This window comes from Neomonachus schauinslandi, chromosome 2 (genome assembly GCF_002201575.2).
Source record: "Neomonachus schauinslandi chromosome 2, ASM220157v2, whole genome shotgun sequence".
Taxonomy (NCBI): domain Eukaryota; kingdom Metazoa; phylum Chordata; class Mammalia; order Carnivora; family Phocidae; genus Neomonachus; species Neomonachus schauinslandi.
In genome coordinates, this window is record NC_058404.1 from 193,485,926 (window position 1) to 193,501,276 (window position 15,351).

Consider the following 15,351-nt stretch of genomic DNA (forward strand, 5'->3'; position numbering starts at 1 on the left):
ACAGGGTCAAACCTGGTGCTAGGATTTGACCTAATGGCTCCTGTTATCCCTGGGAAGGTTGATTCCTGCCGAGGTCACTGACAATGGCTTCGCCCTTCAGTGGTCACTCACGGGGCCCTTGCTAAGGTGAGAGGGGCAGGCTCTCACCCACCTCAGCTACAGCTCTTCTTATTCCCTGAAGAGCATGGGTTCGCCCACCATTTTCTCGTAAGATTCTCTTCTCCGGCACCTCTCACGTGACTCCCACAAATGAATCACACAAGCTGTGAGTTTCCATGTGAGTAAAAATGGAGCCTCCAACCACAAATGTTCGGTGTCCCTGGGCTTATTGTGTATGTTTGATTTTTGTCAACTTTTTAATTAAAATGTCACCACAAATTTAAAAGAGAAAGAAAGGGCAGGGGAGAGGCCATGATGAGAGAGGCGTGCCAGGACATTATCAAGCTTTGTAAGCCATTCTCCATTTCTTTCTCCTCCAAGTGTTCTGAATTTTTGACATTTCCGTATTTTTAGTAGCTTCAAATCCTGAAGTTTATGGGTTGCAAAGCGTGAGGCACTGCCTTGCCAAGTGACAAGGATATAAAAACAAATGATAAACAGACAAGTTAACTGAACAAGCGCAATGCTGCAAAATGAAGGCTGGGAGGACAGGACGGGTGTGTGTCTGAGAACCCCTGGGGACAGGGATGAGCCGAATGGGGATGGAGGCAGGGAAGAATGCGGAACATAATCATCTCTCTTAGTTTTTCCACACTTGTCTCCTGAGACACCTTGTCTCCTAAGAGCCCAACTTCTTCTGCGGGAAGGCCAATATTTTATTTTTCTGCTACATTCGCCCACATTCCACAACAAGGTGCTTAGCACTCTGTGAGAGGAAATGGGATTATCAAGAAAAGTCCAAAACAAGCAGACTCTTGCTCCCAAATCTGCAGGTAAATCGTGTGACCTTGAAGAATCATTTACCTCCCATCTTCTTCAGCTGTAAAATAGGTGTGATCAGATCACCACCAAGCTGCAGGCTGGCTTTAAAACTTTGTGAGTCCATAATCATGACCACTGGATCAAGTTAGGGTAGAAACTCTAAGGCTTAATCACATGTGTGAAGAAGTTGTTTCAAGGGGTGAATTTGGACCTCAGTTTCTCTCTCTACAAATCAAGGACATTAGAATAGATGATCGTTTTCATTCTGTTTCTCTCTAAAAGGCAAGAAGTATATGAATCCAAATGCTAAGCCTTCATCCTCAAAGATCAAGCCCCAAATGGCACTTTATCGGGGCTCGATATGAAGAGGAGGGATAGACCTTATCCACATATAATTCACTGGCCCGTTGATAAGAACCTGTATTTTCAATGGGTTCATTTTTATCTCAGCCATATAATCTCACTCCTGTCTCAAACATGATATTTTCCCTTTCAATATAAGAGGCAATTTATTTTATTGTTACTTGAAACTAAAGGAATCCAATAAACTGGTTTGGAGCCAAAGAAGACCATAATGACAAAATGATTGATCTTTTTATAATGCATTGCATTGCTATCCTCAAATTGGAGAAATGCAATATAGAATATATTCACTTATACCACCGGCTGGTATTTATTTCTGTAATAGAATGCAACACTCCTTTGTATTTATTAAGGACCTGTCACCACTAGAAATACAAAGTAAAAGGGCTTCACTGTGAATTCTCAGGCACGGTCAAATACTGGTTGTTATGCCCCACTGACGTCAAAGATCTACATGGAGCTTGAGGCAGAAACATCTGCTCTATTGCATAGTGAGAAAAATACAAGTGTTGTATGCAGGATCCATTGTTAGAAGCAGAATTTAAGTAAACAGGTACTATTCAACAGGCCAAAGAAAAAAATATTTTAAAACAACTGGAGCTGTTCAACAATGAGAGCTGACAAAAAGGCTTTAACCCCAGAGATCAAGTTCTGGGCTGGATGCATTACATACCACCTCCTTAAACCCTCTAAGACATAGCTTATTACTTCACCACACAGATGAAAAGGCAAGGGTCCAAGAAAGGTAAACTTTCCTCCTTGGGCCATTGAGCAGTTACATATCTGAGCCAAGATTTGAAATGCATTTTGACTAATTCCAAAGTCCATGCGTTTTCACTGTATCACAGTGCATCTTCATCACATAAATTGTCTCATGGCCAAAGAAAGGCCAGCTGATAACAACATATTGAATAGGGAATATTTGTTGAGTTCTTAAATGTCTGCCATCTTTTTTCAACAATAGTCTTGGATGAAGTTGTACTTGAAACATGTGAGGTCTCCAGGAACACATCCCTCCTGAGTATTCTATACTAACTGGAGTGGGGGAGGTGTGATCATGGAGAACTGTCACAAGGTTTTATGAATCCTGAGGATGGACAGGCTTATCATAGAAGACTGCCAAAGGAATAGGAAAGCAGAGGAACATCTAGTCCCTGTACATGTGTTGGCCACTATTCCAAACCTCTGCTCAGATTCTGGAAGACTCCATGATTCTCAAACTCCTCCCTGTCACCTACACAGCCAATGCTAGAGAAACTTCTGATTTTCCCACAAGCGGTCATGCTTTTCTTGAATCCTTGCAGTGAGAGAGGACTCACCACATCTCCACATTTGCTCACTAAATTTTGAACAACGACGTGATGACCCATTCCATCTTGGTACAGCTCTAACTCTCAAATAACATTTCCGTGTATTCAGCTCAATTGTCTCTTTTGTAATTTCCACCTTTTGTTTCCGTCATTTTGAGTCAAACAGAAGAAACTCACACAATCCTGTAAAGGCATACCTCCTTCAGTGGGTGTGACAGTGAAGATGGTGACAGTGTCACCAGAAGTCACAAGTCCACTCTTAGTTTTGCTTCTCACTTGTGCTTTGAACATTTGATCATGAGTAGGTTATTTCACCTCCTAAATCCTCCACTCTAAACTTCACATTTCCCTTCTGAAAAATGAATAAATGGTATGTGCTGAGTTGCTAAAACTTCACCCACCTTGGATTCTAGGTGATTTTCTGATCCCTCAGAATAAACTCTGATAGTGATTCCATGTGCTTCTCCTGCTGGTCTCCCAGAATTTCACTGGGGAGAGGAGTTCAGTTTGGGTATATTTTTCCCTATATAACCTAAAGATCTTTCTAGAAACCCCTTCCCATCTGGCTCTCACTATCAGAACTCAAGGATCTGAGGCAAAGAAATCTCCTCTCCTCCCACAAAGATATAACATTTCCACCTATGTAAACCCTAAATACACATCTTCACTACCTCCGTCACCATCACCACCACCACCAGCCTGGGCCTGCAACTCTCACTAATAGTTCCAAATACTTTCCTATCAGAGTCCCTTTCAAAGATTAACCCTTCAGTGAACTTTATATTTAAAAATATTTTGCTTAACACACAAAATGCGAGAATACACATTTTAGGTAATAATACTTAATTTCTTCATTACTATTTGTATTAATCAATGGCCCATGTCACTGTCCTTTGGAAATTCTGATCTGCGAGAAGATTGTACATACCTGGAAATTGCTGCAGTTCCAACCACAAGCTGAGGCAGCCATTATGTGCATTAACCATTTTTACTTTGGTGCTGGCTAATGTCTGATTGCTGTAGGACTTTTTGGTGCATTTAGGGGTTAGCCTTGACGTATTCCTTTACTGATGGTTGGGGGGATTAGGACCCCAGAAGGAGAGCTTCTGTTCAAAGCCCTCCATACTCCACTTTGAGTTCCAATCTTATAATAACTTTGTCTTATGGAGGCTCGGATTTAAACCACTAAAGCAAATCACAGGTGGGTTTGGGAGAGGGTAGGAAGGGGTTACTATGTGAGGCAATTACTTACCCTTGATAGAGACCGAGGAGGACAAACCACTCAGTGTAGTTTTTGCCCCATGGAGTGGATGACTCTTGGATGCCAAATCAGGTGAAGGATGCATTTTTCCCGATTGCCCACAAATGCAGAAAGTTGGTTTCATGCCCAAGAAACACCAAGGTTTCTTGGTGGAGGAGTGTAGAGTTTGCAGAGGGAACTGGTTTTCCCCTTCTGTACTGACCAACTTCTGGAGACAGTTGCAGAAGCCTGATTCTCCTTGTTCGAGGGTCAGCTTGGTTTTCTCAAGACCTAAACTCTCAGGTGCTGCATTGCCCAGAGGGACTTGTTCCTTAAAATTATTGACTTCTTGTACTTTCCTTGTCTTTCATGTTTGTTTGAAGCAGAATTCAGCCTCCATTCACAATTGTGTTGATTTTTTTTAAATTCACTTTTCTTTTGTGTGATGAAAGAGATTATTTTCTTCCCATCCATTATATGATGGCTGGGATGTCCCTGTGATTTGTTCTGGTAAATATGCTTCAGATTAATCAATAAAGCCTCCAATTTTGATAAGTGAGAAGCTGAGAGTTACACTTTCAATTTTACCAAATCTTCTTACCACCTTCTGGGGAGCCTGGGTGGCTCAGCTGTTGGGCATCCAACTCTTGATTTCAGCTCAGGTCATGATCTCAGGGTTGTGAGATCGAGCCCCATGTTGGGCTCTGTGCTGGGCATGAAGCCTGCTTGGAATTCTCTCTCTCCCTCTTCCTCTGTCCCCCTCCCCTGGGTGTGCATTCTCTCTCTCTCAAATAAAAAATAAAAGATAACCACCACCTCCTTACATATTCTAGTGATAGATCTCTTTTCCCTTTTCCCCCTTTCCCAAAATGGGCTCAGGGTCTAAGTTGGGGTAATGATACTACCTCACTTGTCAGGTAACTAGAATTAGTCTGTGAAGTTGCCCCAAATCAGGCCAATGACAGCCCTCCCATAGTAAGGAAAGAGTTCTTTCTTCTCAGGTGCTGAAGATGGGAGAAATTTCCAGAAACTTCTGGAAGTTGAGAGTCCAACCTTGTGATGAAAGAAAGTCTGCAAGAGGAAATATTGAAGCTAGATGAGAGAAAAGCAAAGGTAAGTGTAGAGGAAAGATCTGTCATTATAGCTTTCAGCCACAACCTGGTCCGTCCCACTACAGAGGTCAATAAATGGCCCTATTTGTTTCAACTAGTTTAAGTTTTGGTTCTCTCTCTTGCTATGAAAGAGAGTCCTGAATAGAATAGCTCTTGGACAAGAGATGTTCTTGATACAAAGCAAAGGGTACAACTGTGGTAAAGAGAGGCTGCCCACAGCAGGTTGGAAAGGAGTCCAGCAGTCTGAATTCTATTGCTTTTCCTTTTTTCTGATGTTGGAGCCCCATCGAGCTACCCAAACTCTCAGAACCACATCTTCCTGGGCAGAAAAAATATGAATCAACACCACCCTGTACTGTTCATGCCTTTTTATTTTCTGTATTTTTGATGATTTATCATCTTGGGGCCTTGCTGACCCTGGAGTGATCACCCTTCCCAGGGCTGGCCAGTTCCTAGAGACAGTAAAGGGCTTTTCTGGGAGCATGCTTTTGATATGCAAGCCAATCAATCCAGAGTGTGTGCATCCAACTTCTTCCTCGCTCAAGGTCTCACACTCCAGGCCCCTATGTCCTGCTCTATTCACCCCAAGGCCATGTACCAGATGACCAGAAATAACTCCAATGCTCCAGAGTGCCCTGAATTATTCAAACTTGCCAATCCTAAATCTGCTTACCCAGCCTTGTTTGTTCCTTCCCAAGGAGGCCACAGTAAAGGCTCCTGCTCACATTTTCCACTCAGTCCTTCTGCTTCCTGACCAACCCCAGCCTCTGTGGCGTGGTGTCCCCCTCCTCTTGGGAACCGTGAGTGACAAACTATCTTTCCAATGGCTATCATCCCCTGGTCTGTGGGCCTCACCATAACTGAATAATAATAAAGCCTGTATTTTAAAACACTACTTCCCAAGGTTGGTTGGTGAGATAAAGCAACTCATGTAGTCCTAGCCTGGACCATTTGGCTGTTCATTAAATGTTAGAAAAGACTCACTTATTGACGATTAAGAGCTGAGGGCAGCCTGAAGGTGACTAAAGCTGCCTCACTTTGAATCCCAATGGTTGATATGCAGTCTTTCCTTGCAAACCTCCAGAAAAGTAGATTCTGTGACAAATGTACACCACTGTTTTTTATCTCACTCATTCCGTGGACATCCATGAAACACCTACTCTCTGCTAAAGTGGTGAGCAAATCAAATACCATTTCTGCCCTCATGGAGCTTAATTTTATAGATGAAAGATACTGAACAAGAACAACCAACCATGATATATACTGTGGACACTAAATAAATATTGTATATGACCGTAAAACCTTTCAGCCTGCCTTTAGAGGGAAAGGAAAAAAAATAATTATTTAAGATGAATTCTTACACTTTAGATAGCCTATTTTCCTATTTATCCTCTATTGTCCTTATTTAGATAATCATGATACTTATATAAATTATATCGCAGTCCTCTAATTAATAATAAACTAGATATATTCTAAATAATAATGCCTCAAATGTGTACAGTGCTTTATAGTTCACAACCCATTCACATATATTAACGATTATGCATTTGGAATATTCATTTGCAGGGTGCTTTTATCTGGTCCTCCCCTAAAAGCTTGGAGCTCAGAGCAGGTTAGAGCCAAGGCTCTGAAGGCCTCTGATTCCTGAATGTCTGGGGTTTGGGGGGATTGTGCTGTTGCTGTTGTTGAAGTAATAGACGACAAATTGTGACATCCTGCTTCGGATTCCTCTGGAGATGAAACCGATAAGGTTTATGGCCAACACAACATTCCCCTTCTTCCTCACATGCTATGATCTTGGGGATGTTACATGTCACTCTTGGCCCCAGCACAAGCTGAGTCCCCAGGTTGGACGCGGAGCACCACCAAGTTGAGAGCCCCTCCAGCCACGATGGAGGACAATGGGAATGGGGCTCATGCAGACATTCAGGTCACACAGTCCAGAACCAGCTTTGCTCCAGGGAGGGGAACTGGCAAGCTCTGGGTGTTGCAGCTATTGTCTTGTGAAAATCAGGATCCTGGGAATGCGAAACCAGGTTCCTTTACAGGTTCAGGATTCATGGTGAAAACATGGAACAAGCACCCGTTTGAACAGCCAGTCAGAGTGGCAACCAGCAAGGAAATATCACCTATGTGCCAGGGCCTCCCAGACTGCTCAGTCTGAAAGCTGTGCAGAATTCCACCATCAAACTGCATATAAGGAGCCCTGAATACTAGGATCCAAACACCTGGGGCCACCCTCCACCTGCATCCCCGGCTTTGAGTCTGACTGCTTCCATCTTGAGTCTCAAGAGCGTATTTACCGCTAAAAGATGGAGGTGGACCTGCCCTGCTTGCAGAACATGGCCCGAGGGATCACAGCTGGAGGAAATGCCTGCAGTTGGTCAGAACAAGAAAACCAGGGCTTTGGAAAATCTTGATAACCAAGACATTTTCACACAAGGAAACTTCATGCACATTGAGCTCAAGTTATTTGAAAAAAAAAAGTGTTGCTATCGAGCCACTTAAGCAATACTTGACAGCACCATGCTTGATTGAAAAATAAAATATGGTGTCTCCTATGGGCACGCTGTGCTGACTTCACAAAATTGCTGCAGCTGGAAGCCCAGGGAGTCTTGCAGCTCAGTGATGGGTGAATCTCTGGAGGCTTAGAGTTCAAGTTCAGTTCAGGTAATAGCTTAGCTCCTTTTATGTTTCCAGAAGCTTAATAGAGTCTGGGGGAGGAAGAAAGGGGTTGGGAAAAGAGAATTGCTTTGAGCAGCTGATTGCAAATGCACAGATCAGAAGAACAGGAAGGACAGCTGGGGAGGCATGATCTCAGCCCAGACATGGCACGTGGGGGGTACCAGGAGGACAAATCCTCAGTGGCATCAAGTGACAGTGGGAGAGAAAAGGTGTCTGCTCTCTTGTTTCTTATTCTGAGGTCTTGAGTTAACTTAGAAAGATGAAGGTCATGTGTGTCGTTTTCTTTGATCCACCCACATCAGCTATAAATGTGCTCATTATTTCTGCTTGCACAGTACTGAGTTAATTTGTCTAGAATAGTATTGGCTTATGATTCTGAATCATTCATCAACTCAACAAGCATATGATTATGGACCCGTGGTGGGTCCATATGCATCATTGGGAAGTAAGTGAGGGGGTCAGAATTTGAGCCTCAAACAGTCTGGTTCTAGAGACAGCACCTGGAACACCAACAATGCGTGTGGACAGTGATGTTTCCCAGGGACCTGGGGCAGGTTATCTCAGGTCCCCATTGGTAAAATGGAGGTCATACTATCACCTACTTCATAGGGTTGTTGAGAGGATGAAAATGAGGTAATATATGTAAAGTGCTTAGAACAGTGCCAGGCACGTAATCAGGACTACATTAGTGGGGAAAACAGACACTAATCAAATAATCGCCAGGAAAATGGATAATTATAGAAACTGTGATGTGTGTTATGAAAGAACAGTATGTGGGTCAATGAGACCTGGATGAATCTGTGAGAGGGAGATTCAAAGGTTATTCAAACGTGGTGATACTGGAAGGGAGAGATCCAGATGAGTGAGGCCTTACTGGAAGGAAAGGAAAGATTTGGAAAGCATTCCAAGCTGTTCCACAATGATCTACCTTCCACCAGATCAGCGATTGGCAATGCTTTTCTGTGAAGGCCTAGACCACATGGTCAAGTCCCTGTTGCAACTCCTCAACGCTACTGTGGTAGTACGGAAGGGACTGTAGGCAATAGGGACTGCCAACCCCTTCACTGAACTGTCTCCTTGCCCAGGGCACAGACTTTGTCTTAATCACTTTTATAACCACCATCCCTGAAACTTACAAGGTGCTCAGTAGGTGCTTGTTGCAGGAATAGGAGTAAACAAGTGATACAGTAATATCTACTCCGGAGAACATCTTCACTCTAGGATTCTGTTAGGTATTAGAGGGATCAAGATACAATGTAACTCATAGGGCACCTGGGTGGCACATTCACTTAAGCGTCTGATCCTGGTTTCAGCTCAGATCTAGATCTCAGTGAGACTGAGCCCCCACCTCACGCTCCTCCAAGGCTCCTTGCTCAGCACAGAGCCTGCTTAAGACTCTTTCCCTTTCCCTCTGCCCCTCCCCCCTCAAATAAATAAATAAATCTTTAAAAAAAGATACAATATAACTCAAGTCTCACCTATTGGGGGATGTTTTCCCTGGTAAATCCACCCTACAGGGTCCACTTTAAGTGAATCTTCTCTTTAAGGGCCCCATCTCCAAATACATTCACATTCTCAGGTGCTAGGGCTAAAGGCTTCAACATACGAACTTGGTGGGAATACATTTCAGCCCATAACAGACAAAGAAAGCAATTGGAGGGGCACCTGAGTGGTTCAGTCGTTAAGCGTCTGCCTTCGGCTCAGGGCATGATCCCAGGGTCCTGGGATAGAGCCTGGCACCGGGCTCCCTGCTCGGTGGGAGGCCTGATTCTCCCTCTCCCACTCCCCCTGCTTGTGTTCCCTCTCTCACTGTCTCTCTCTGTGTGTATCAAATAAATAAATGAAATCTTTAATAAAAAAAAAAGAAAGAAAGCAATTGGAGTTATAGATAAAGTATGTGTCACAGCTTAGCTTTGAGCCCAGGACTCTGAGGAAAGCCGTGCTCTTTGGCAAGACAGCAATTTGTCCAGTCCATGGGTGCTCCCAAGAGGGACTCCATCCCTCCATCCTTGGCACCCTGCACCACCTCTATGCAGTTTTTCTTGAGAAGCAGCCCCAAGCTCCACTTGCTACTCCACTGCTGATCTCCCCAGGCCTCAGAGCAGAAGCTCCTGCTGGACTAATAGCCCAGAGTGTTCTGCAGGAGGAGGGTCTTCGGGTATGCTTTTCCTGTGCTTGTGCTCTCCTTCTGGGGGGAAAAAATAAAATCAGGTCCTCCGGGGACAGCCAGTTCATCTAGTTGTCTCAGCAATATCACACCTAGAGCCTTTGGAGTCTTTCAAACAACTCACACAGAAGGTCTCCTTATTGCATTAGGGAACCAGGCTCTTTATTTTTTCATCAGTCTCTTCTGAGTCATGTGTCTGCTGCTGTACTCAGTTCCCTCTTCCCATGTCTTGGAGCAGGACATGTGTCCTTAGTTCAAGGATGTCCCTTAGTTCAAGATGAGCCGATATTACTCCAGAAATGTATGTCAATGTGTTCCTTTCTTCCCTATCCCTGTGACCTCTGATCTCATTAGACCTTCAGCTCTCAGTGACTTACAGCTGACCTCTCCTACATTCTCCTCCCTTCCAACCCGTCCTCCACTCAGGTCATCAGAATAATTTGTTTGCAACTCAAATCTCTCCATGTGATTCCCACAACTGAGAGTGCTCACTTTCCCATGTCATTGAGGAGGTAAGGATTATTTCCTCCCCACATGGACTCAACCCCTCCACTTCCCTGCCTCACAGCCCACTCACACACCCATAGTCGGGAGCTTCTCACCGTCATTGGCCCACCCTAGGGTTACTTACCTCCACATCTTGCTTACCTTGCTTCCTCTCTTTGTGATGGTTTTGCTTATATACCTGTCAGTCTCTAGACCCAGTTTGGCATCATCTTTCAAGGAAGCCTTCCCTGTTCTCTCCCATACTGGGTTAGGTCCTGTCTCCCACCATGATTCCCTATTCATACTCCTGTCATTTAGTCGTTAGTTTGGATTGTATATCCCTCTTGTGTATCCATCTTCCTGACAAGACCATGAGCTTCTCAAGAACAGAAGTTGAGAGTCACCGTTAATGCCTTAGTAGTGCTCAGGAGAAGCCCTTAAACAAAGAAGATCCTCAGCCAACGCTGAAATGAGCTCCTGGTTTTTGACATCCTATGTCCCTGGCCAGTAAACATGGGGGATATTGGGCTGAAAACCACCACACCCTCTCAGCAGTCTTTAAACCAATATTTGCAAGGAACTTGGCAATAGTCCCAAATCCCTCTTCATTTGTCGTATCTGTTGGCTCAGGGGCACAAATGCAAATCAAATCTTAAGAACAACTCAAGGTAGTTCATCATTCCCCAAGGTAAGCGTGTAAATTAAGCTCAACTAATGTCTCTGGATTGTGCTAACCATGGAATTATGTTAAAAAGACAGAGAAGGATATACAACTCTCTCTGCCTGTATCTTGTCTCCACTGACAGTTAGTGTGGATTCTAGAGAAGTCCCATACCTCAGTCTACCTTTCACCCAGATAGCATCTCTATTTCCTGATCTTTGGCTTAGACTCACCTGAGAAATAAAGTGGAAATTTGTTGCCGAAATGCAGCTTGGACGAAGGCCTTGTTATCTCCTTCTCTGAGCTATAAGAAGGGAAGACTCTCTTTTAGACAGGTAGGTACTATGAAAATTCACCTCTGTTGAGTGTGTCCAAATTCTGACCATGAAAAAAGTGAGACATCCCTTTTTCAGCCAGGGCAACCCAGTTAGCATGATATTCCAGCTTGCCCTTGCCTCCCTGGGAAGGTGATTTTCTCCTTACACAGGAAATATGGGCTTTGAAAGTAGAGAGAGAATGCGTGTTGCTTCTCAAGCACCTCTGCAAATGAGATTTGCTTCTCTAGAAGCTAGAAAAGTCCCCAAATACCTGCATCGAAGTTGTTTCCAAAGAAGATTCTCACTCGAGACTGAATGTTTGTATTTCCCCAAAATTCATCTGTTGAAATCCTAACCCCCCAGTGTGATGGTATTTGGAGGTGGGATCATCTACCAATGATCAGGTCATGGGGGTGGAGCTTTCATGAATAAGATTCGTGCTTTATAAAGAGACCCCAGAGAGCTCTGTCTGCTCGCCCCCATGTGAGGGTACAATATGAAACCAACAGTCTGCAGCCCAAAAAAGGGCTCTCACCAGAACCTGAACATGCTGATGCCCTGCTCTCAGACTTACAGCCTCCACAACCATGAGATATACATTTCTGTTCATAAGCCACCCATTCTGTTGTACTTTCGTTACAGTAGGAGCTGCCCTAAGATGGTTCTGGATGCCAGAGTTTCTCCAAGCTCTCTAGAGCCCCAGGGAAATGCCTAAACACCTCAAATATCTGGGTGTACATGGAGTGGCAAAATCAGCTCATCACAGAAGGCACCAGCTCTCCAACCCACAAGCAGTCTTGTACTCATATAGCAACAATCCTCTAGTCTCAGAGGCAGGAGATGGGTCTGCCTTCAGCACACAGCTATAACATCAACTGGCCCTAGGAAAGTCACTTTCTTCCTTGGGCTTCATCTTCCTCACCTCTAAATGGTAAGGTTTATACTCAATGCTGGTCAACATTTTTATCAGAGGGAGGTTTGGGAGGGGCACAATATCATAGACTTGTTTGAGAGTCAGAGGAAACTGTACACTCAAGAAAAATTCCCATTCTGCATGCAATATCACTGGGGAACAAATCTCCTAAACCCATACATCAATCCCATGGTTACCCCTGGAATCTAGGTACAGAATCCCCATCTGGCAGGAAAACTCTATGACTCAGGGGTTGGGGCAGATATTGCAGAATTAAGCAATAACAACAATGACCAAAACCCCAGGAAGCCTGCAACATGATCCCATTTTTCAAAAGTCTCTGATTTCTGAGCAGAGTGACTGGGCTTCATTTGCATGCAATTTTCAAATATGTTTCATGGTATAAATTCTGAGTGATTTAATGGATAGCAATCTTCCCAGTGTCTGCCTGTCCTTCTCCATAGCTCATTGTAACATTCTGCATGTTCTCCAGCAACCCCTCCCTGCTCTGGGTGCTATGGTGAAGGGGGGGGTGTAGGGGCAGGGGGTGGCTGTGGGAGGTACAGGACTGGTACCTGTCCCATTTCTTCCTGAAAACTCTCCAGACCTTAATGTTATCCACCTTCCCTTCTCCTCAACCCCATTACTATTCAATGTCTGCTAAGCAGATATAGTCCCACTTTTAAAAGGTATTCATTTTATTTATTTCTTACCTCATTCTGAAACATATCGGGAGTGACTTGAAAGACTAACATAACATAATAAAATAAAATAAAATTAGAAAAGTAAAGATTGAGAAAACTCTAAATATATTCTAAACATTTGAAAAGCAAACCCAGAATTAAGAAAGATGGAGAGGGAAACATTTGAACCACAAGTGTCAATAATGTTGCTTTAATTATGTGTCAGATTTGGCTTTGCAATTCCTTACAGCCAGGACACAAAAGAAAATCTAACATAGTCCTTTTTATAAGAAAAATAGAAATGAACAAATTCCTCATGGGACAAAATTACATTTTTTATCCTGCTACTAAATTCTAAAAGAGGTTTCTCATGTGAGCCCTTTTGAAAATAATAGCATAGCCTAATAGGCATCCTTATTGGAATATTAACAATTATATGCACACACATTTCCTGGACTTGTATCGGGGGCCTGACAAACTGCTGGTTTCTGGGGATCCAAAGTGAAAAGGGGTTCCAGACTTCCATGGGACTCATGAATGAGGATTGTAAACTGATTGATTTCAGAACAAGTGCAGAGGAGGGAGGGGAAGATTCCACAGAGGATGGTACCTTCATTCAGTCATTCACTCATTTGCAAAGTATATGTGGACCTCCCCGTACTGGCCAAGCATTGTTCAAAGCCCTTAGGATACGTCAGTGAGCAAGATGGACAAAACCCTTGCCCTTTGAGAACTTATCTTACAGTAACAGAAACAGAAAAAAATCCATTAACATGTGTGTATCCATGAAGTCAATGATGAAAAATCAAGATAAAACAAGGGAGAGAGAGAGAGAAAGGAAGAGAAAAAAAGAGACCAGAATTGCTCTTTCTTTTTTTTAAAGATTTTCTTTATTTATTTGAGAGAGAGAGAACGAGCGAGTAGGGGGAAGGGCAGAGAGACGCAGATTCCCTGCTGAGTGCAGAGCCTGACGCCACAGGGCTCAATCCCAGGACCCTGAGATCATGACCTGAGCCAAAGTCAGACGTTTAACCTACTGAGCCACCCCAGGTGCCCCCAGAATTCCTCTTATAACAATGATGATCAGACAATTCCTGTAAGGGGAATATTTGAGCAGAGGCTCAGAGTGGAAGGAGGAGCAAGGCATGTAAATATCTGAGACATAAATGTTCCAGGCAAAAGGATCAGAAATCACAAAGACGCTGATGGGCTGAGTGTGTCCCCCCAAATTTCGTGTTGAAGTCCTGGCCCCCAGCATATCAGAATGTGACTATATTTGGAAATGGGGTCTTTAAAGAAGTAATGAAGTTAAAATGAATTCATTAGGTTGGGCCCTAATCCAGTATGACTGGTGTCCTTATAAAAGAGGAGATTAGGACACGAACACAGAGGACAGACCAGGTGAGGACACAGGGAGATGCCATCTGCAAGCCAAGGAGAGAGGTCTCCAAAGGAACCAACCCTGCTGACACTTTGATCTTGGACTCCTAGCTTCCAGAACCGTGAAGGAAGTTAACCTTGTTTCCGTTTCTGTTGCTTAACCTCCCAGTCTGCGGTACTTTGTTCTTGCAGCCCCAGCAAGCAAAGACAGGTCTGATGTGGGGATTTATTTGGCATTTTTAATGAAGAAGTTGGTCAACACAAAATCAGGCAGTTTTTGAGGGACTAAGCCGTGACTTACCCTTGTCTTTCTGCTCTACCTGGTCTGTGCAGGGACACACTGCGTGCTCAGAAATACTGACTGACAAGGGAGTGGAGGAACGAATGAATGAGCAAGTTAGGAACAAAGATCCCAGTCCACGCTCCACTTCTTGACGCCACATTGATGTTTGCCTAAGTTCCAAATATTTGTCCATCGCTTTCTCCAGCTCTCCCTCCTCTCAAGCTCTATTCGGAGCCCTCAAATCATGAAGGTCTATTGCAAAAGTTCTCCTTCCAGAAGGAGACTGTGCAGATATACAACGGGGCCTGGAATTGTTCCAGGTACTCACTTGACAGACCTTCTTCGGTCCTCCACAGTTTAGAGATAAAGAGGCCACAGCATCGCTACAGTAAGGAACCTGCTCAAGGACACAGAATACAAAGGAGCAGAGCAGAGAATTGGGAACCAGTGTGCCTGTCTCCAACAATCAATCAGGTTCACACCAGCACATATGCTCACACTCTCTCATACACACACACTGAGACCAAAGTTGCAACTGAACAAAGACGACACTGCTCGCTTAGGACTGAAGCAGAGTCCAAGCATCAGATGGCTAGTAGGTGGGGAAGCAGGTCCACCGAGGGCAGAGGGCAGGGCTAGGAGCAGGCAACCAGTACTCTAGTCCAAATGCCTCCTGCTACCAGAGTAAGCCAATGGAGAAGTGACATCAGTCCTCTGAACCTTTGTTTGTTAATCTGTAAATGGGAACTATAATACCTGTTTTAACCGTAGAGTGCAATCTTACTGACTGATTAATGCAGTGCATGCGAAACTGCTTTACTGATCTTAAG